The sequence below is a fragment of the Pelophylax lessonae genome (genome assembly GCF_965119305.1).
Source record: "Pelophylax lessonae genome assembly, chromosome: 2".
Lineage (NCBI taxonomy): Eukaryota > Metazoa > Chordata > Amphibia > Anura > Ranidae > Pelophylax > Pelophylax lessonae.
Window position 1 is genome coordinate 609,286,956 of NC_138769.1, and position 24,630 is coordinate 609,311,585.

Sequence of the window (24,630 nt, forward strand, 5' to 3'; positions counted from 1 at the left end):
GAGCGAGCCTCCGGCGGCGCGCAAGCGCCGCCCAGAAGGGGGAGTGTCCAACGACGTTAATACTACGTCGCTGGACGATAACGAACCACTCTGCCGCAGTACTATTACTGTGAGCGGTTGTAGAGTGGTTAATGTATTCGCTTCTTCAGGATCTAGATCTATGCCATTATCTGCATATGTATGAATAATGTTTCACTCTAAAAAAATAAATTATGGAAATATATAATGCATTGTATAGAAAATACTTCCAACCAAAATAACTTTCTATCTGATTACACGATAGAAACCCTGTTGGGAAACATGCCAGAGAAAGACAGAAGAAGAAAAAAAAAAAAAAAACAACCCCAAATATCCCTTCTACAACCCAGGTCCCCATCCAAGAACAGGCATAAATGAAGTCTCACAGTCAAACATACCAGAGAGCAGCTTACCTACCGTAGGGGCCTCAATGTGTACCAATCAAAGCCTTCAGCATGACAGTATTATAAACTCTTACAAATGTAATCTCCCATATATCCTCTTGGACAAGGAAGAATAGAAAAAAAGTGAAAGTGGTTCTTGCAAAATCTCACCTTAATGTGGTATTAATTCCCAAACCAAATATGTAATATATTGCAGCTTACCAATCCTTAGATGTGGTGGTTGCATTTGTTTACTTTTTTTAGGCTTTTTTTTCCACCTCTGTTTTCACCTGATGATCTGGCCAGTAAATTATCTCCTCTATTAGTGTGCCCCCACTCTGGATGAAGGAGCACAGGAGCACAGTTAATCTGGGATGAGTGTAGGGTCTCATGCACACTGCATCTTAAAGAAGCTCCAAGAAGCTGCTCCTAAAGGCTTTTGAGCTTTTTTGAGCTCTCATTTCTTTGCCTGGAAACTCCCCTCTGTGTTAGCCAATGTGTCCATGTACCAGGCTTTTTTCTGGATATTACAGGCATATGCTCTTACAGACAGAACCCCCCCCCCCCCCACACCAAACTCACATTTTTGAGAGGAACTTTCGAGCAGAAAAGATGCCTATGTGCGCAAAAAAGCATGAAAAAATAGGAAAAATCAGCAGAGGGGAAGGTTTGTGAAATGTGTGTTATGCTCAAAGAAGCTCAACAAAAACGTGCAAAGGAGCACAAAAAGCACAAGCTTCTTCAAGCTGAAATAAAAGCTCAAATGCCTGTAAAGGTATTTCTTTTTAGCTACAGTGTTCATGAGCCCTAGGATGTACTAGCAGATTTAGACACACTAACAAGTTGAAACTAAATTCCAGCTCACACTGCAATTATACAAGCAGTAACAGCATTAAGCAAAAGACAGGATTTTCTGTATGGCATTACCATGCTATAAACTGGATAACCTGACCTAACCTAACCTGAGATGAGAGAGGCACCAAGAGGAAAAGGGGCTCTTGAAGTAAGGGCAGGTCTTGGGGGTTATATAGATACAAAGAGAGCCAATGCGCTATCAAATGAGGTATAAGATGTGTTGGAAAATATATGAAATAAAAAATATCAAAGTAAAGCAGTGTGGGAAACTAATGAGATGCAGAAAGAGCAGCCAATTTTGTAGTGTCACCACATACTAGATATAATAAGAACAAAAAGGAAATCGGCGCTACTTTCTTAGTAAATCTCACTGTAAATGTTGTAAATAAAATTGTGTTTAAATGTGTAGTGAATTCCTTCAAAAAATTGTATTCAATAATAAACAATATAAGCACAAAATCATAAATCACATAAGAATGTGTAGACAATCACCCAAAAGTTGGTGTATAAAAGTGCTAGTGCAACCCACAACTTAATAATTCTGTAAACTGATATGTGGAGGTGCGCTAATAAAAAAAAAGTGATCAAATACATAAACTATATAGTGACACAAAAATTAATCATAGATTGCTAAAAAGAAAAAAAAAAAAAAGATATATGCACATATGAGAAAATTGTTGTAAAAACAACTTATTTTCATTTAAACCAGAGTGATAAAAGAAATAAAGTGCTGAGTAGGGATGAACGAACGGTTCGTGTCAACCATCGGTTTGACCCGAACATTGACTGTTCGAGGTTCGGCCGAATTTAGAACTTTTTGCAGAACCCAAAAAAATGCCCAAAAAAACCCCTGCAATAACACACCTGGGCATTTTTTTTTTTTTTGGCGCAGGCGTTTTTTTGGGCATTTTTTTGGAGGCAGGCAAAACATCTGAACTTCTGTATAAGGGTATATATATACACACACACTTATATGTATATATACCCATACACATATATAGGTGTGAAAGTAGCAGAACACTATACTTGCGCTAATGAAATAATTAACACCAATATGGTTACGCTCCTATCACACCTATATATGTGTATGTGTAAAATACATATAACTGTGTGTGTATATATACCCCTATACAGAAGTTCAGATGTTTTGCCTGCCTCCAAAGACCCCAAAAAAATGCCCAAAAAAACGCCTGCTGCAAAAACACACCTGGCGGGTTTTTTTTGGCGCTGGCGTTTTTTTGGCCTTTTTTTGGGTTCTTTGGAGGCAGGCAAAACATCTGAACTTCTGTATAGGGGTATATATATACACACACACTTATATGTATTTTACACATACACATATATAGGTGTGATAGGAGCGTAACCATATTGGTGTTAATTATTTCATTAGGGCAAGTATAGTGTTCTGCTACTTTCACACCTATATATGTGTATGGATATATATACATATAAGTGTGTGTGTATATATGCCCCTACACAGAAGTTCTTATGTTATGCCTGCCTCCAATAACCCCCAAAAAATGCCCAAAAAAACGCTTGCTACAAAACCGGCAAGGTGTGAAAATAGCAAAGCCACATCCCTGTTCTATAAGTGATCTAATACAAATGATCTTTTTTTTATGGTTCTGGACATGCTACTGAGCTGAAACTTCACAGGTACACATTTTAGACCCCCCAGACACTAAATCCAAAGATCTCTTTTTTTTTTTTCAATAATTGTCTCTCTATCAAAAATGACAATTTTTAAGAACTTTTTTTTGTGTGATTAATAGTCCCTGGGGCATGACCCAGAACCCTAGGCACTTTTTAGGGGCATTTATTGGGTTTTAGGGCTTCAAAATTGTGTTTTTTGATTACCGAAGTTCGGGTACCATTGATTTCAATGGGGTTCTGAAATCCGGGCCGAACTTTTGGGAAGTTCGGGTGTTCTGGTCGAACCAAACTTTTCAAAAGTTCGATCATCCCTAGTGCTGAGTGAGGTGAAAAAAGTCCAAAGTGAAAAGCCTCTTGGAATGAGAAATCTTCAGGTAAGTCCATAGGATTTCAGACTGCAATCAGGGTAAAGGTAATTCACTTATTTAACCCCTCGAGTGCTGCATGCAGATCCCCTGTGTGCACACAATAAGGTAGCTGCTTACCAGATACAGAGTATCAATGGGCTCATAGAAACATAGCTTTGATAGCCAAATTGTGGGATGTTCATCAATACAGCAAGTATCGCTTCAAACAGAGGACAAAAATGCCACTCCTGCACCACGCCGGGATCCAGCAGTAGTTTCCAGCGTCAGCCACCGACTCTCCGCAATAGCACCAGGAAAACCAGATGGAATGCAAATAGGAAACAGAGCAGCCAATAGTGCATTACGTTTTAAACATTTATTTAAAACATAAACGGTTGCACTTACATTTGGATGATAAAAACTTCGCTAGACAGACAGATTGTTATATAGATTGCTCGGCCACCTGCAGTGCGGACCGAGCAGCGCAACGATACAGCCCTCCGCCCAAGGGAGTCACACTGCTCGGTCTGCGGGGTTAAATAAAATAAGTGAATTACCTTTAACCTAATTGCAGTCTGAAATCCTATGGACTTACCTTAAAGATTTCTCATTCCGAGAGGCTTTTCACTTTGGACTTTTTTCACCTCACTCAGCGCTTTATTTCTTTTATCACTTTTTTTTTTTTTTTTGCTTTTTAGCAATCTATGATTAATTTTTGTGTCACTATATAGTTTATGTATTTGATCACTTTTTTATTAGCTCACCTCCACATATCAGTTTATTTTTTATTCCAAAGGTTCAGGAATTCAGGTGCTGCTTTTACTATTCGGGTTTAGCGCATCTATACACCCACCCATTAATAATTCTGTGCCATCCAAAATATCAATATAAATAATATACACTGTAATATATTGCACTGATTATGTAAACAATCATAGAAAAAAATTATAAAGAAGAAGTGTACATGAGCAAAGTGCAAGAAAAGCATAAAATATATTGCACTAGTGGTAAATAAACTTTATAGCAAAATGGTGTCCATGTGCAAGGTGCAAAATAATAGATGAATCAAAAAGTGCTTCAAATGCATAAAACGCGTGAATCTTTAATTTTCATAGGATGTGTCACCATGTGAATGGATGCCAATAACCTTTATCCTATAATGAGTGTAATGCCAGCTCATTATCTATTATCTAATACACCCATTTTATCTGATATAAAATGGGTATAGTAGATAATAGATCTTTACTACACTTTTATACCCATTTTTATATACATTTCTATTTTAGATTTTAGTGTCTATTATTTAGAGGCATACACATGACCTTTGTAATTTTATATTTTTAAATATATATTTTTGTTATGGCTATAAGATTTATATTTATTTATTTTATATGTATTTTTCCCAGTGATCTATTAGCTTGTTAATATATTTTGCCTGTCCATTATTATTCATGTAATTTGCACAAAAAATTGGATATATTAATTTGGATTTGGATGCTGTATCCGATTCATTTATAATGTTTTGCATCTCACTTAGACATCACTTATATGCTTGTGCTCATGACATAAATATCTTTGGCATAGTTATACTCCATTGGACATTTTAGCCTTATCCGATTCTTTTATGATTCACATTTTCAGCTTATCATTTGTCATACCGATATATATGCCTGTGCTTATGTCTGTATTTTAAACTACGTCCTTTACTTTTATAATTCGAAATTAGAATATTCCAGTGGAACTTAAGGCTGTCAATTTAGTGTACTATTCAACATTGTAGTAGTCCATAACAAAATGCTGCCCAATATATATGTTTTTATCTATGTGGTTAATTTAAGCACATTTGATTCAGCTATTGTACCAGCAATGTAACATTTAACCATGTATGTTGTCGCTGCAATGATGGTTCCCTTGGCAACCGTCTTGCTATTTATCCCGGAGATCGTCACCCTGCAGCTTATCCCTTGATAAAGTCACATGTAGTGAGGCAACGTGTCGGGAGGAGCCGGGTGACGTCACTTCCGGTCTACGGCTGTGACCGGAAGCATCGGAATTACCGCTATTGCGGTACATACTCGCTTACCCTTACCTTACTGTAAGTCTCTACATCTTTTTATTGAATAAAGTTATTATATACTACACCATGAGGTTGTCCCCATTTATGTCCTTGCTATGAGGGGGATTTTGAAAGTTTTCCACGAGTCCCTTGAAGTGATGTGGCACCATTAACTTTACCTGGTCCATACACAGACGTGGGGGATTAGCTAGTGATCCATACCAATCCCTACAAAGAGAAACGAATCTTGGATCGCTGAGACACCCGTGGACATCGCTGGACAGAGAGGGACCTCAGGTAAGTGTTAGAATGCAATAAGATAAAAAACCCTCTGACTTTACACTCCTTTAATCAGATGATAATTTGAGAATGTTCCTGATAGCACACTCAGAAGCAGAATGAGACAAGGGAATTCTGTGGATCTTACAACCAAACTTGCTTGGTTCAGAATAACCCCTGAGTCAAACATGTAGCAATAGATCAGAGAGCAAGGAGAGAGTGGGCATGGCTGAGAGTAAAAGAGATAGACCAGAGAGAGAGAGGAGTAAGCATGTAAAGAAGATGAGGAGAATGGCCACAGAGGGGAGAAGAGTGAACACATATTAAATAGTCTGTTCAGGCCAATTGATGAGAGTGGTCACCTTCATGCATATTGCAGGCTGTCAAACAATCCAGGAATTATGGATAGTTCAATAGCTCAAATAGCTACATAGGCAATGTCAACTTATAGACAAATATTGTATATACTATTTATTCGCCCCTTTCTGACCAACGACACCACAAAACAACTTATTCACTCCGCCTCGACTACTGCAACTCTCTCCTCACTGGCCTACCCTTACACAGGCTATCATGCTACATGCAGCTGCTAGACTAATACACCTTACAAACCGATCCATGACTTCTGCAACTCTCTCCCAATCCCTTCACTGGCTTCCCCTACCCCACCGTATAAAATTCAAAATACTAACTACAAAATACAAGGCCATCCACAACTTCGCCCCCAGGTACATCACCAACCTCATCTGCAGATATCACACAAACTGTCCTCTCTGCCCCTCCCAAGACCTCCTGCTCTCTAGCTCCCTCATTACCTCCTCCCATGCACGCCTCCAGGACTTCTCCAGAGCCTCTCCCATCCTCTGGAACTCCCTGCCCCAGTATGCCCTCCGGTCAGCCCCTACCATGTCCACCTTTAGGTGATCCCTGGAAACTCACATATTTAGGCAAGCCTACCCCACATCCACTTAGGAACTGTACCTGAGCCACCTCCATCAGATCACCCCCCCCCCCCCACAGCTATTAACTTTTGTAACATCCCCCCTCCCTTTAGATTGTAAGCTCAACGGGCAGGGCCCTCCTGTCCCTTCTGTATTGAACTATATTGTAATTGTACTGTCCCTCCTCTACAGTGTAAAGCACTGCTCAAACTATTGGTGCCATATAAATCCTGTATAATAAATATAATTGCCAGAATAACAGAGCCACACATATACTCTACTGTATGTATATAAATCATATACAGGTGTATCTCAAAAAATTTGAATTTCATCAAAAAAGTTAATTGTTTTCAGTAATTCAATTCAAAAAGTGAAACTCATGTACAAACCCAAATCCAAAAACACTGTACAAATTGTGAGTAAAAAAGGAATTGACTAATTTACAAATCTAATAAACTTATATTTGTATTCACAATATAACATAGATAACATATCAAATGTTGAAAGTGAGACATTTTGAAATGTCATGCCAAATATTGGCTCATTTTGGATTTCATGAGAGCTACACATTCCAAAAAAGTTGGCACAGATAGCAATAAGAGACCGGAAAAGTTAAATGTACATATAAGGAACAGCTGGAGGACCAATTTGCAACTTATTTGGTCAATTGGCAACATGATTGGGTATAAAAAGAGCCTCTCAGAGTGGCAGTATCCCTTTAGAAGTCAAGATGTGCAGAGGATCACCAATTCCCCCAATGCTGCGGCGACAAATAGTGGAGCAATATCAGAAAACAAACAGAAGCCTGCTGTATAACAACGCTCTTTTGAGTGTTTTTGGAGGTGAGCGGCCATTACACTCATTATAGGATAACGGTTATTGAGATCCATTCACATAGTGATACATCCTATGAAAATTGAAGATTCACATGTTTTATGCATTTGAAGCACTTTTTGATTCATTGATTATTTTGCACCTTGCACATGGACACCATTTTGCTATAAAGTTTATTTACCACCAGTGCAATATATTTTATACTTTTCTTGCAATTTGCACATGGACACTTCTTCTTTATGATTTTTTCTATGATTGTTTACATAATCAGTGCAATATATTACAGTGTATATTATTTATATTGATATTTTGGATGGCACAGAATTATTAAGTTGTGAAGCCATTGATTTATTTAGGGTTGCACTGGCACTTTTATACACCATCATTTGGGTGATAGGCACATGTCTGCACATAGTCACATTCTTATGTGATTTCTGATTTTGTGCTTATATTGTTTATTATTGAATACAATTTTTTGAAGGAATTCACTACACATTTAAAGACACAATTTTATTTACAACATTTACAGTGAGATTGCATTTACTAAGAAAAAAGGTGCTGGGGGTTGCTGCATTGTCTATTTTATGAGAAAAAGGTATTTGTCATTTTGCACAACCTAAATGTAAGTGTTCTTAACTAGGGTTGAGCGAACACCTAGATGTCCGTGTTCGACGGGTTCGGCCGAACTTTAAAAAAAAGTCCGGGTCCGTGTCCCGGACTTTTACCGAACTTTTCCCGGACACCGAACCCCATTGAAGTCAATGGGGACCCGAACTTTAAGGCACTAAAATGGCTCTAAAACACCAAAGGAAAGGGCTAGAGTGCTGCAAATGGCAGCAAAACGTAATTAAGAGCATGGCAAGTGCTCTGCAAACAAATGTGGATAGGGAAATAACTTAAAACAACAAAAAAAAAACAGAAAAATAAAACAATGTTCTTCTTCATCTCTGAAGGACGAGGCCCATATGGAGTAGGAGGGAGGTTGAGGTGGTGGTGGATGTGGCGGTGACATAGGCGTGCGCACAGGGTGTGCTGGGTGTGCCTGGGCACACCCTAATCACCTAGGGCACATAGCATTGCCAGTGAGGAGATGGGAAAGATCTCCCTGGGACCTGCTCTGCTCTATTTCTCCTTGCCTACAGGTACATGGCCCCGATACATTACTCTCCCTGCTGGCAAACACATGCATGTGTATTTCAACTTTGGGGTGCACACCTTAATGCAATAGGCTGCGCACACCTATGGGCGGTGTAGGTGGAAGCGGCGGTGGAGGAGGACCAGGGCCGGATTAACAGCATCATGGGCTTGGTGCTGAGGATTTTGAAGGGCCTTAAGGGCCGTGCCTTGCCATGCACCCAGAGGAGGAAGGGTGCAGCCATGCATGCCTAATTCAACATGGGATGCTGTCTCTGAAGCCCATAAACACATCCATGCATCGCCAACTGTCCCTCCTTGTCCGGCCTTCACGCTGTGTGGGGAGGTTCTGAGGGTGCTGCCTGGGGAAGCGAGCATAGAAGCCAGACTTCTGTGTTTACAAGTGACAGAAGAGCGGTAACAGTGAATATGGCCAACCCGGGGCCTATATAAAAGGTAGGGGCCTGGAGCTGCAGCTCCAATAGCCCCTACATTAATCTGGCCCTGAGGAGGAGGACGAGGCAGCCAACACTGCTTCTTTTCAAAAATTTTAAATGAGGGTACACCCCAAAAGAGTGAGAAAGAGCAAAAATGGAACAATGGGTGGGTAAGGTCGGTATCCATTGCTATTCTGCATAAGGTACGGAAAAGTCCCGTGGGATCCATGCCTGGTTCATTTTAATGAACGTGAGCTTGTCCACATTGTCTCTGGACAGGCGGCTGCGCTTGTCTGTTATAACGCCCCCAGCCGTGCTAAATACCCGTTCAGATAATACACTGGCTGCAGGGCACGCCAGCACCTCCAAGGCGTAAAGGGCAAGCTCAGGCCATGTGCCCAATTTGGAGACCCAGAAGTTGAAGGGGGCAGACCCGTCATTCACTACATGTAGGCGTGTGCACACATACTGCTCCACCATGTTGGTAAAATGCTGCCTCCTGCTAAGACGTTCCATCTGAGCTGCTGGTGCTGCTGTTTGTTGTGGCGTGCTGACAAAGCTTTTCCACATTTCGGCCATGCTAACCCTGCCTTCTGAGGTGCTGGCGGTGCCCTGGTTGCGTTGGCGACCTCCTCCTCCTCCTCCTCTGCCTTGTGCTTCCACTGTGGCCCCGCTGTCAGATGGGAATGCCAGCAGCATGGCGTCTACCAGCGTGCGCTTGTACTCGCGCATCTTGCGATCGCGCTCCAGTGAGTGAATTAAGGACGGTACGTTGTCCTTGTAACGGGGATCCAGCAGCGTGGCCACCCAGTAATCAGCACAAGTTAGAATGTGGGCAACTCGGCGGTCGTTGTGGAGACACTGCAGCATGTAATCGCTCATGTGTGCCAGGCTGCCCAGAGGCGACGAAAGGCTGTCCTCTGTGGGAGGTGTATCGTCCGTGTCCTCTGTATCCCCCCAGCCACGCACCAGTGATGGCCATGAGCTGGCCTGGGTGCCACCCTGCTGTGAACATGGTTCCATCTCCTCCTCCAGCTCCTCCTCCTCCTCATCCTCCTCATCCTCCAGAACTGTGCCCCTGCTGGACAATTGCGTCCCTGGCGTTTGCGTGTGCAGGAACCCACCCTCGGAGCCCCTTGCGAATGACTGCCCTGAAAGCCTTGGAAATGTTACCTCTTCATCCTCCTCCTCCTCCTCATCCTGTGCCACATCCTCTTCCATCATCGCCCGAATTGTTTTTTCAAGGAGGCATAGAAGTGGGATAGTTAAGCTGAGAACGGCGTCATTGCCACTGGCCATGTTGGTGGAGTACTCAAAACAGCGCAACAAGGCACACAGGTCTCGCATGGAGGCCCAGTTATTGGTGGTGAAGTGGTGCTGTTCCGCAGAGCGACTCACGCGTGCGTGCTGCAGCTGAAACTCCACTATGGCCTGCTGCTGCTCGCACAGTCTTTCCAGCATGTGCAAGGTGGAGTTCCACCTTGTGGGCACGTCACATATGAGGCGGTGAGCGGGAAGGCCGAAGTTACGCTGCAGCGCTGCCAGGCGAGCAGCAGCAGGGTGAGAACGCCGAAAGTGCGCACAAACGGCCCGCACTTTCTGCAGCAGCTCTGACATATCGGGGTAGTTTTTAAGGAACCTCTGCACCACCAAATTCAGCACATGCGCCAGGCAAGGGATGTGCGTCAAACCGGCTAGGCCCAGAGCTGCTATGAGATTTCGCCCGTTATCACACACCACCAGGCCGGGCTTGAGGCTCGCTGGCAGCAACCACTCATTTGTCTGCTGTTCCATGCTCCTCCACAACTCCTGCGCGGTGTGTGGTTTGTCCCCCAAACAGGCAAGTTGTAAAACTGCCTGCTGTCGTTTACCCCTGGCCGTGCTGAAGTTGGTGGTGAAGGTGTTACGCTGTCCGGATGAGGAGGCGGTAGAGGATGAGGAAGCGGAGTAGGAGGAGTTACGAACAGGAGGCAAACTGAAGCGCCCTGCAATCCTCGGTGGTGGAAGGACATGCGCCAAATTGCTATCCGCCTCAGGCCCATCCGCCACTGCATTTACCCAGTGTGCCGTTAGGGAGATATAACGCCCCTGACCGTGCTTACTGGTCCACGTATCCGTAGTTAGGTGGACCTTGGCACAGATGGCGTTGCGCAGTGCACACCTGATATTTTCCCCCACTTGGTTGTGCAGGGAAGGGATGGCTTGCCTGGAAAAGTAGTGGCGGCTGGGCACGACGTACTGTGGGACAGCCACCGACATAAGGTTTTTAAAACTGTGCGTCTCCACCAGACGGAATGACAGCATTTCAAAGGCCAATAATTTTGAAATGCTGGCATTCAGGGCCAGGGATCGCGGGTGGGTAGGGGGGTACTTCCTCTTCCTCTCAAGTGTTTGGGAGATGGAAAGCTGAACGCTTCCACGGGACATTGTGGAGATGGTTGTTGGTGACCCAGGTGGTGGTGTTGCTGACAGATCGTCTGTTTGCGGGGTGGCAGGTGCCGGTATCACTACAGATGTGGCTGGAGCGGCCGAGACTGCAGCAGAAGAGGAAGCAGGATGAGCCAGAGACGTTTCTTGGTTTTGAAGGTGTGTACTCCACTGCAGCTCGTGCTTTGCACTTAGATGCCTGATCATGCAGGTTGTGCTCAGGTTGAGAAGGTTCATGCCTCGCTTCAAGCTCTGATTGCACAGGGTGCAAACCACTCGTGTCCTGTCATCAGCACATTTTCTAAAGAACTTCCACGCTTGAGAACTCCTTTGAGCTGACTTTGGTGCGCTCGTTCCCTTGCTGCGTTGGGCAGTAGCGGGCGTAGTGTCTAGGGCACGGCCGCTCCGCTTCTGCACCCTGCTCCCTCTTCTGCTGTGCTGGTGGCTCTGTGCGACCACCGCCTCTTCCTCCAAACTACTCAGGTCACCTGCATGACGTTCATTCCATGTGGGGTCGAGGACCTCATCGTCCTCCACATCATCTTCCACCCAGTCTTCACCCCTGCCCTCCTTGTCGGTCTCCACAATGCTGAACGCCGCAGCAGTTGGCACCTGCGTTTCGTCATCATCGGAGACGTGCTGCGATGATCCTTGCATGTACTCATCTTGAGAAATAAGTGGTTGGGCATCGCTGCACTCAATCTCTTCCACTTCTGGGGCAGGGCTAGGTGGATGGCCCTGGGAAACCCTGCTGACAGAGTCCTCAAAAAGAATAAGAGACTGCTGTATGGCTTGGGGCTCAGACTGCTGGCCTGATTTGCAAGGGGGTGAGGTGAAAGACGGTTGGACATTGGCTGCAGGTGCCAACTCTGACCTTTCTGCAGTAGACTGGGTGGGAGACAATGTGAAGGAACTGGAGGCACTGTCAGCAGCAAACCAATCTACTATCGCCTCAACTTGTTCTGGCCTCATCACTTCTAGGGGCGTTTGATGCCCTACCAAATACTGATGCAGGTTCTGTCGCCTACTCACACTTGAGGAAGGTGTTTCACTTGTGCGTGTAGCTGGCACAGATCGACCATGTCCTCTCCTTGCAACAGGAGCTCTACCAGCAGCACCACGACCCAGGCCACGGCCCTTATTTGACGGTCTCCTCATATTTCTGTAATTTAAGATCTTGCCCTAGAAAGGTTTTTATTGAATAGCGGAATAGAAAATATGATCCAAAAAAAGTGTATGTATATCACACGTACACAACCACACTAGGCCCCAATTACTATTGTTTGTACCCCTAAAAGGCTAGATGAGGAGTAGGGGGAGTATGGAACAGGCAGCACCCTCAAACCTTCAGAAGTATGAGATGAACCCCAACAACTTGGAAAGGTGGATCTCTCTCACACGTACCGACACAGACTATCCCGCAATTCAATTGATCCTCAAAGGTTTTTATTGAATAGCGGAATAGGAAATATGATCAAAAAAAGTGTATGTATCTCGCACGTACACAACCACACTAGGCCCCAATTACTATTGTTTGTACCCCTAAAAGGCTAGATGAGGAGTAGGGGGAGTATGGAACAGGCAGCACCCTCAAACCTTCAGAAGTATGAGATGAACCCCAACAACTTGGAAAGGTGGATCTCTCTCACACGTACCAACACAGACTATCCCCCAATTTAACTGATCCCCAAAGGTTTTTGATTAAATAGCGGAATAGAAAATATGATCCCAAAAAAGTGTATGTATATCACACGTACACAACCACACTAGGCCCCAATTACTATTGTTTGTACCCCTAAAAGGCTAGGAGTAGGGGGAGTATGGAACAGGCAGCACCCTCAAACCTTCAGAAGTATGAGATGAACCCCAACAACTTGGAAAGGTGGATCTCTCTCACACGTACCAACACAGACTATCCCCCAATTTAACTGATCCCCAAAGGTTTTTGATTAAATAGCGGAATAGAAAATATGATCCCAAAAAAGTGTATGTATATCACACGTACACAACCACACTAGGCCCCAATTACTATTGTTTGTACCCCTAAAAGGCTAGGAGTAGGGGGAGTATGGAACAGGCAGCACCCTCAAACCTTCAGAAGTATGAGATGAACCCCAACAACTTGGAAAGGTGGATCTCTCTCACACGTACCAACACAGACTATCCCCCAATTTAACTGATCCCCAAAGGTTTTTGATTAAATAGCGGAATAGAAAATATGATCCCAAAAAAGTGTATGTATATCACACGTACACAACCACACTAGGCCCCAATTACTATTGTTTGTACCCCTAAAAGGCTAGGAGTAGGGGGAGTATGGAACAGGCAGCACCCTCAAACCTTCAGAAGTATGAGATGAACCCCAACAACTTGGAAAGGTGGATCTCTCTCACACGTACCAACACAGACTATCCCCCAATTTAACTGATCCCCAAAGGTTTTTGATTAAATAGCGGAATAGAAAATATGATCCCAAAAAAGTGTATGTATATCACACGTACACAACCACACTAGGCCCCAATTACTATTGTTTGTACCCCTAAAAGGCTAGGAGTAGGGGGAGTATGGAACAGGCAGCACCCTCAAACCTTCAGAAGTATGAGATGAACCCCAACAACTTGGAAAGGTGGATCTCTCTCACACGTACCAACACAGACTATCCCCCAATTTAACTGATCCCCAAAGGTTTTTGATTAAATAGCGGAATAGAAAATATGATCCCAAAAAAGTGTATGTATATCACACGTACACAACCACACTAGGCCCCAATTACTATTGTTTGTACCCCTAAAAGGCTAGGAGTAGGGGGAGTATGGAACAGGCAGCACCCTCAAACCTTCAGAAGTATGAGATGAACCCCAACAACTTGGAAAGGTGGATCTCTCTCACACGTACCAACACAGACTATCCCCCAATTTAACTGATCCCCAAAGGTTTTTGATTAAATAGCGGAATAGAAAATATGATCCCAAAAAAGTGTATGTATATCACACGTACACAACCACACTAGGCCCCAATTACTATTGTTTGTACCCCTAAAAGGCTAGGAGTAGGGGGAGTATGGAACAGGCAGCACCCTCAAACCTTCAGAAGTATGAGATGAACCCCAACAACTTGGAAAGGTGGATCTCTCTCACACGTACCAACACAGACTATCCCCCAATTTAACTGATCCCCAAAGGTTTTTGATTAAATAGCGGAATAGAAAATATGATCCCAAAAAAGTGTATGTATATCACACGTACACAACCACACTAGGCCCCAATTACTATTGTTTGTACCCCTAAAAGGCTAGGAGTAGGGGGAGTATGGAACAGGCAGCACCCTCAAACCTTCAGAAGTATGAGATGAACCCCAACAACTTGGAAAGGTGGATCTCTCTCACACGTACCAACACAGACTATCCCCCAATTTAACTGATCCCCAAAGGTTTTTGATTAAATAGCGGAATAGAAAATATGATCCCAAAAAAGTGTATGTATATCACACGTACACAACCACACTAGGCCCCAATTACTATTGTTTGTACCCCTAAAAGGCTAGGAGTAGGGGGAGTATGGAACAGGCAGCACCCTCAAACCTTCAGAAGTATGAGATGAACCCCAACAACTTGGAAAGGTGGATCTCTCTCACACGTACCAACACAGACTATCCCCCAATTTAACTGATCCCCAAAGGTTTTTGATTAAATAGCGGAATAGAAAATATGATCCCAAAAAAGTGTATGTATATCACACGTACACAACCACACTAGGCCCCAATTACTATTGTTTGTACCCCTAAAAGGCTAGGAGTAGGGGGAGTATGGAACAGGCAGCACCCTCAAACCTTCAGAAGTATGAGATGAACCCCAACAACTTGGAAAGGTGGATCTCTCTCACACGTACCAACACAGACTATCCCCCAATTTAACTGATCCCCAAAGGTTTTTGATTAAATAGCGGAATAGAAAATATGATCCCAAAAAAGTGTATGTATATCACACGTACACAACCACACTAGGCCCCAATTACTATTGTTTGTACCCCTAAAAGGCTAGGAGTAGGGGGAGTATGGAACAGGCAGCACCCTCAAACCTTCAGAAGTATGAGATGAACCCCAACAACTTGGAAAGGTGGATCTCTCTCACACGTACCAACACAGACTATCCCCCAATTTAACTGATCCCCAAAGGTTTTTGATTAAATAGCGGAATAGAAAATATGATCCCAAAAAAGTGTATGTATATCACACGTACACAACCACACTAGGCCCCAATTACTATTGTTTGTACCCCTAAAAGGCTAGGAGTAGGGGGAGTATGGAACAGGCAGCACCCTCAAACCTTCAGAAGTATGAGATGAACCCCAACAACTTGGAAAGGTGGATCTCTCTCACACGTACCAACACAGACTATCCCCCAATTTAACTGATCCCCAAAGGTTTTTGATTAAATAGCGGAATAGAAAATATGATCCCAAAAAAGTGTATGTATATCACACGTACACAACCACACTAGGCCCCAATTACTATTGTTTGTACCCCTAAAAGGCTAGGAGTAGGGGGAGTATGGAACAGGCAGCACCCTCAAACCTTCAGAAGTATGAGATGAACCCCAACAACTTGGAAAGGTGGATCTCTCTCACACGTACCAACACAGACTATCCCCCAATTTAACTGATCCCCAAAGGTTTTTGATTAAATAGCGGAATAGAAAATATGATCCCAAAAAAGTGTATGTATATCACACGTACACAACCACACTAGGCCCCAATTACTATTGTTTGTACCCCTAAAAGGCTAGGAGTAGGGGGAGTATGGAACAGGCAGCACCCTCAAACCTTCAGAAGTATGAGATGAACCCCAACAACTTGGAAAGGTGGATCTCTCTCACACGTACCAACACAGACTATCCCCCAATTTAACTGATCCCCAAAGGTTTTTGATTAAATAGCGGAATAGAAAATATGATCCCAAAAAAGTGTATGTATATCACACGTACACAACCACACTAGGCCCCAATTACTATTGTTTGTACCCCTAAAAGGCTAGGAGTAGGGGGAGTATGGAACAGGCAGCACCCTCAAACCTTCAGAAGTATGAGATGAACCCCAACAACTTGGAAAGGTGGATCTCTCTCACACGTACCAACACAGACTATCCCCCAATTTAACTGATCCCCAAAGGTTTTTGATTAAATAGCGGAATAGAAAATATGATCCCAAAAAAGTGTATGTATATCACACGTACACAACCACACTAGGCCCCAATTACTATTGTTTGTACCCCTAAAAGGCTAGGAGTAGGGGGAGTATGGAACAGGCAGCACCCTCAAACCTTCAGAAGTATGAGATGAACCCCAACAACTTGGAAAGGTGGATCTCTCTCACACGTACCAACACAGACTATCCCCCAATTTAACTGATCCCCAAAGGTTTTTGATTAAATAGCGGAATAGAAAATATGATCCCAAAAAAGTGTATGTATATCACACGTACACAACCACACTAGGCCCCAATTACTATTGTTTGTACCCCTAAAAGGCTAGGAGTAGGGGGAGTATGGAACAGGCAGCACCCTCAAACCTTCAGAAGTATGAGATGAACCCCAACAACTTGGAAAGGTGGATCTCTCTCACACGTACCAACACAGACTATCCCCCAATTTAACTGATCCCCAAAGGTTTTTGATTAAATAGCGGAATAGAAAATATGATCCCAAAAAAGTGTATGTATATCACACGTACACAACCACACTAGGCCCCAATTACTATTGTTTGTACCCCTAAAAGGCTAGGAGTAGGGGGAGTATGGAACAGGCAGCACCCTCAAACCTTCAGAAGTATGAGATGAACCCCAACAACTTGGAAAGGTGGATCTCTCTCACACGTACCAACACAGACTATCCCCCAATTTAACTGATCCCCAAAGGTTTTTGATTAAATAGCGGAATAGAAAATATGATCCCAAAAAAGTGTATGTATATCACACGTACACAACCACACTAGGCCCCAATTACTATTGTTTGTACCCCTAAAAGGCTAGGAGTAGGGGGAGTATGGAACAGGCAGCACCCTCAAACCTTCAGAAGTATGAGATGAACCCCAACAACTTGGAAAGGTGGATCTCTCTCACACGTACCAACACAGACTATCCCCCAATTTAACTGATCCCCAAAGGTTTTTGATTAAATAGCGGAATAGAAAATATGATCCCAAAAAAGTGTATGTATATCACACGTACACAACCACACTAGGCCCCAATTACTATTGTTTGTACCCCTAAAAGGCTAGGAGCAGGGGGAGTATGGAACAGGCAGCACCCTCAAACCTTCAGAAGTATGAGATGAACCCCAACAACTTGGAAAGGTGGATCTCTCTCACACGTACCAACACAGACTATCCCCCAATTTAACTGATCCCCAAAGGTTTTTGATTAAATAGCGGAATAGAAAATATGATCCCAAAAAAGTGTATGTATATCACACGTACACAACCACACTAGGCCCCAATTACTATTGTTTGTACCCCTAAAAGGCTAGGAGTAGGGGGAGTATGGAACAGGCAGCACCCTCAAACCTTCAGAAGTATGAGATGAACCCCAACAACTTGGAAAGGTGGATCTCTCTCACACGTACCAACACAGACTATCCCCCAATTTAACTGATCCCCAAAGGTTTTTGATTAAATAGCGGAATAGAAAATATGATCCCAAAAAAGTGTATGTATATCACACGTACACAACCACACTAGGCCCCAATTACTATTGTTTGTACCCCTAAAAGGCTAGATGAGGAGTAGGGGGAGTATGGAACAGGCAGCACCCTCAAACCTTCAGAAGTATGAGATTGTGTTCACTGTACCCCACAAAGATTGAGTTCACTGCACCCCACAATGATTGTGTTCACTGCACCCCACAAAGATTGTGTTCACTGCACCTCACAAAGATTGTGTTCACTGTACCCCCCAAAGATTGTGTTCACTGCACCCCACAAAGATTCTGTTCACTGTACCCCACAAAGATTGTGTTCACTGCACCCCAAAAAGATTGTGTTCACTGCACCCCAAAAAGGATGTTGTTCACTGCACCCCAAAAAGGATGTTGTTCACTCCACCCCAAAAAGATTGTGTTCACTGCACCCCACAAAGATTGTGTTCACTGCACCCCAAAAAGATTGTGTTCACTGCACCCCAAAAATGATTTTGTTCACTGCACCCCAAAAAGGATTTTGTTCACTGCACCCCAAAAAGGATGTTGTTCACTCCACCCCAAAAAGATTGTGTTCACTGCACCCCAAAAAGATTGTGTTCACTGCACCCCACAAAGGATTTTGTTCACTGCACCCCAAAAAGATTGTGTTCACTGCACCCCAAAAAGGATGTTGTTCACTTCACCCCAAAAAGGATTTTGTTCACTGCACCCCAAAAAGATTGTGTTCACTGCACCCCACAAAGGATTTTGTTCACTGCACCCCACAAAGATTGTGTTCACTGCACACCAAAAAGGATTGTGTTCACTGCACCCCAAAAAGATTTTGTTCACTGCACCCCAAAAAGATTGTGTTCACTGCAGCCCAAAAAGATTGTGTTCACTGCAGCCCAAAAAGATTGTGTTCACTGCAGCCCAAAAAGATTGTGTTCACTGCAGCCCAAAAAGATTGTGTTCACTGCAGCTCACACACAGAAAAATGGATGTGGATCACTGACACCTGCCTATCTCCAATCCCACACCACACAGCAATATCGATTGTAGTTTGTAGAACACAGTTTCCCTAAAATTCAGCAGACTCTGTCCCTAACAGGATTGAGAAGAGATCGTAGATCAGGATTGAGTGCAGACCCCACCCCCCACACAGCAATATCGATTGTAGTTTGTAGAAGACACTGACCCTATAATTCAGCAGACTCTATCCCTAAAATGCCTACAACTCGCCCTGCCTAAACACTCCGACCTGTCCCTCAATTCTATCCGGACACAAATGGTTTTTTCCTGCCTATCTTTCCCTAATCAGCAGCCAGCACGTTGATGTGTGCTCTGTCCCTGAATCTAAGCAGCATAATGACGCCGCTGCGGCTGCCTCGAACTTATAAAGACTTGGTCACATGCTTCAGACGGCCAATCACACCTACTGAGACATTTGCAGGCATGGCTGGGATGGCTTAAGGAACACCAGTTAAACGATTGTTGATTGGCTGTTGAAAGCCCGCCATGAAAAGAGCGCCAAAGCATGCAAAACCCGGAAATAAAACGACCGAACACGGATTTTTACCCGAACATACAGTAAAGTGTCCGTGTCCGTGTTCGGGTACAAAAAATCCAATTATTCGGTACGAACACGAATAATACAGTCCGTGTTCGCTCAACACTATTCTTAACCTGATTTTAATAAAAAGTTTTATGGCAGAGAACATTGTGTCTGTTTATTTAATGCTTCCATGAGGAGAGAGCTGCATTCATTGTTTACTGTGGAGGAGTTGGTTTGAAGCCAGGTGGAAAGGAGTAATTATAATTGATGCTCTGGTGTGCTGACGAGGCTGATATTGACCTCTTGTAACCTAGATGTCCAACATCTCTGGTGAGCTTGGTATGACACCCCGTGTTGAAGTGGTATACAGCACTGATTAAATCTGGCTACACCTTTTACAATGTTTTTGTTCAGTTTCCTTTAGATGTACCTTCAACTATATAGTGCAAGGGCCTGCCTTATTGCCTTGAATGGTCTTGAGAAAGGTATTTTTACTTTATTGTAGGGCTTTTTTTATCAGCTGGAACTTGGTGGAACTCAGTTCCACCACCTCTGGCTCAGGACCTCTGTAACCCGCTCACCACTATTACATGTAAATACAGAAGTCCGGGTTCTGTATTTACAAGTGACAGATTGTCTCCCAACAGCTCTGTAATGACCCCCCGGGTATGAAAGGTGTTTCAGTAGTTTAGGACATTCCATTCCCGAACACAAAGGCATCTACCGGACAATCCACTCAGCCGAACAAGAAACCCATACGAATAATCGCCCCCAAGTACATGACAAGGCTCTGTATTGAGGGTCAAGCAGGAATCAGACTCTTTATTGAAAAGGAATACACGCTTTATATACACGTTAGAAGTAATGCAGTTACTACATGAACAATGACCCAAATACCTACCCAAAACATCACACAAAGGTTACATAACGAGCCCCCAATACATCCCTTAGCAGACAACAGGTGAGTTCATTAGTGATGTCGCGAACCTAAAATTCGCCGTTCGCGAACGGCAAACGCGAACATCGGCAAATGTTCGCGAACCGGGCGAACCGCCATAGAGTTCAATAGGCAGGCGAATTTCAAAACACACAGGGACTCTTTCTGGCCACAATAGTGATGGAAAAGTTGTTTCAAGGGGACTAACACCTGGACTGTGGCATGCCGGAGGGGGATCCATGGCAAAACTCCCATGGAAAATTACGTAGTTGACGCAGAGTCGGGTTTTGATCCATAAAGGGCATAAATCACCTAACATTCCTAAATTGTTTGGAATAACGTGCTTTAAAACATCCAGTGTGTGAATACGATCAGGTATGATGTTTTATCGGTCAAGTAGTGTAAGGGTTACGCCCGCTTCACAGTGACAGACCAAACTCTGACAGACCAAACTCCCCGTTTAACAACAGTCAGTCAGTCCATTTGCACAACAGCAAACTCCCCATTTGCACAAGGTTGGATACCAAGCTAGCCATGTCCCGTTCCTTGTCCTCACTGACATCATTGAAGGTCTCTTCCTCCACCCAGCCACGTACAACACCAAGGGTCCCCGAAAGGTGAGAACAAGCCCCCTGGGACGCCTGCTGTGGCTGGTATTCCACCTCCTCAAAGCCACCTTCCTCCTCTGACTTCTCTTCTTCAGACTCCTCTCTCTGCGTTGCCACAGGTCCAGCAATTGACAACGACAAGGCTGCTTCTGGTGGTGATGGGGAGTGGACCACAACTCTTCCTCTTCATGCTCATCTACAGCCTGATCCAGTACTCTTCGCAGGGCACGCTCCAGAAAAATCGCATATGGGATGAGGTCGATGATGTTGCCTTGGGTTCGACTGACCACCAGGGTTGTCACCTCCGCAAAAGGACGCATGAGCCTACAGCCATTGTTCATGAGCATTCAGTAACGCGGCCAAAAAATACCCAGCACCGCAGAAAGAATGAAAGAAAATGAATGTTTTTTCTATGAAAAATTATCCTGCGGATCGCTTTTGGTCTGTTCACAATGAAGCAACGACCTTCATCTGGGGTGTGCCAACACACTCCTAGAGGTGATCGCTTCATTGTGATACGCAAGCCCCTAACCACGACAAGGTAACGATCACGAAGGGGAATTGACACATGTATGTGCCTTTTTTTTTGTTTTTTTGCAGCCACAGTGTAGCACCAGAGGCCAGAAAAATTAGGCATGTACACATGCATGAAAAAGTAGGTATTGTTGCAGCCGCTGCTGTAGCAGCGGCCTGAAAAATTGAGGTTTTCAAGGCAGAAAGTGCACTAAAACATTGCGGCTTGAACCGTAGTTGGTGGCGGAGACGTCACGTAAGTCATCTGGCATGCAGAGAATGATTAAATACAGCAGCGTGTGGACCATTTTTAGCCCAAGGCATCTCAGTCATCACCAGGCCTTTTTTAGTCAAATGCATCCCCCACTGTCAGTCCCTTCGGGATCCATGCCTCATTCATCTTAATAAACGTGAGGTAATCAAGACTTTTTTGACCTAGGCGACTTCTCTTCTCAGTGACAATACCTCCTGCTGCGCTGAAGGTCCTTTCTGACAGCACACTTGAAGCGGGGCAGGCCAGAAGTTCAATGGCAAATTGGGATAGCTCAGGCCACAGGTCAAGCCTGCACACCCAGTAGTCAAGGGGATCATCGCTCCTCAGAGTGTCGATATCTGCAGTTAAGGCAAGGTAGTCTGCTACCTGTCGGTTGAGTCGTTCTCTGAGGGTGGACCCCGAAGGGCTGTGGCGATGCATAGGACTAAAAAAGCTCCGCATGTCCTCCATCAACAAGACGTCTGTAAAGCGTCCTGTCCTTGCCGACGTGGTTGTGGTGGTAGGAGGAGGATTACTTTCACCTCTTCCCCTGTTGGATTCCCGTTGTGCTGTGACATCACCCTTATATGCTGTGTAAAGCATACTTTTCAACTTATTTTGTAGCTGCTGCATCCTTTGCGACTGCCGGTAATTGGGTAACATATCAGAGACTTTCTGCTTATACCGGGGGTCTAGTAGCGTGGCCACCCAGTACAGGTCGTTCTCCTTCAGCCTTTTTATACGAGGGTCCCTCAACAGGCATGACAGCATGAAAGACCCCATTTGCACAAGGTTGGATGCCGAGCTACTCATGTCCAATTCCTCGTCCTCACTGATGTCATTGAAGGTGTGTTCTTCCCCCCAGCCACGTACAACACCACGGGTACCAGATAGGTGACAACGAGCACCCTGGGATGCCTGCTGTGGTTGGTGTTCCTCCTCCTCAATGCCACATTCCTCCTCTGACTCCTCTTCCTCACACTCCTCTTCCAGTGTTGCCGCAGGTCCAGCAAGCGATGGTAAGGCTGTTTCTGGTGGTGGTGATGGTGACCACAACTCTTCCTCTTCCTCTTCACGCTCATCTACGGCCTGATCCAGCACTCTTCGCAGGGCACGCTCCAGGAAAAAAACATATGGGATGATGTCGCTGATGGTGCCTTCGGTGCGACTCACTAGGTTTGTCACCTCCTCAAAAGGACGCATGAGCCTACAGGCATTGCGCATGAGCCTCCAGTAACGTGGCAAAAAAATACCCAGCTCCGCAGAGGCTGTCCTAGCACCCCGGTCATACAAATACTCGTTGACCGCTTTTTCTTGTTGGAGCAGGCGGTCGAACATTAGCAGTGTTGAATTCCAACGTGTCGGGCTGTCGCAAATCAAGCGCCTCACTGGCATGTTGTTTCGCCGCTGAATATCTGCAAAGTGCGCCATGGCCGTGTAGGAACGCCTGAAATGGCCACACACCTTCCTGGCCTGCTTGAGGACGTCCTGTAAGCCTGGGTACTTCTGCACAAAACGTTGCACAATCAGATTCAACACATGTGCCATGCACGGCACATGTGTCAACTTGCCCAAATTCAATGCCGCCAACAAATTGCTCCCGTTGTCACACACCACTTTGCCGATCTCCAGTTGGTGCGGGGTCAGCCACTGATCCACCTGTGCGTTCAGGGCGGACAGTAGTGCTGGTCCGGTGTGACTCTCTGCTTTCAGGCAAGTCAACCCCAAGACAGCGTGAAACTGTCGTATCCGGCATGTGGAATAGCCCCTGGGGAGCTGGGGGGGTGCAGTTGGTGTGGAGCAAGACGCAACAGCAGAAGAGGACTCAGCCGAGGAGGTTAGCAAAGAGGATGGAGTAGGAGGAGTAGAGGAGGTGGCAGCAGGCCTGCCTGCAAGTCGTGGCGGTGTCACCAACTCCTCTGCAGCAGAGCCACGCATTCCATGCTTGGCAGCCACCAGCAGGTTTACCCAATGCGCAGTGTAAGTTATATACCTGCCCTGACCGTGCTTTGCAGACCAGCTATCAGTGGTCAGATGGACCCTTGCCCCAACACTGTGTGCCAGACGTGACATGATTTCCTTTTCCACAATAGAGTACAGGTTGGGGATTGCCTTTTGTGAAAAATAATTTCGGCCGGGTACCTTCCACTGCGGTGTCCCAATAGCGAGAAATTTTTTGAAGGCCTCAGACTCCACCAGCTTGTATGGTAGAAGCTGGCGGGCTAAGAGTTCCGACAAGCCAGCTGTCAGACGCCGGGCAAGGGGGTGACTCTGTGAGATTGGCTTCTTACGCTCAAACATTTCCTTGACAGACACCTGACTGTGGGCAGGTGAGCAGGAACTGCTGAAGGTGAGAGGCGGAGGGGCGGGTTGTTGATAGGGGGCATGGAGGACAGCAGTGGTTGACGTGGCTGAAGATGCTGGACCAGGAGAAGGATGGTGGCTTTCAGTTTGTGTGCTGCTTTTACTCATGTGTTGATCCCATAGGCGTTTGTGATGTGAGATCATGTGCCTTCGCAAAGCAGTTGTACCTAGGTGGGTGTTGGACTTCCCACGACTCAGTTTCTTTTGGCACAGGTTACAAATGGCATCGCTGATATCAGAGGCAGACACACAAAAAAAATGCCACACTGCTGAGCTTTGCAAGGACGGCATTCTGGTGGTGGCAACAGCTTGCGTTGATTGGCGTGCTGTCTGGCTGACCCGGGTGCCGAATCTACATGCTGTCTGAC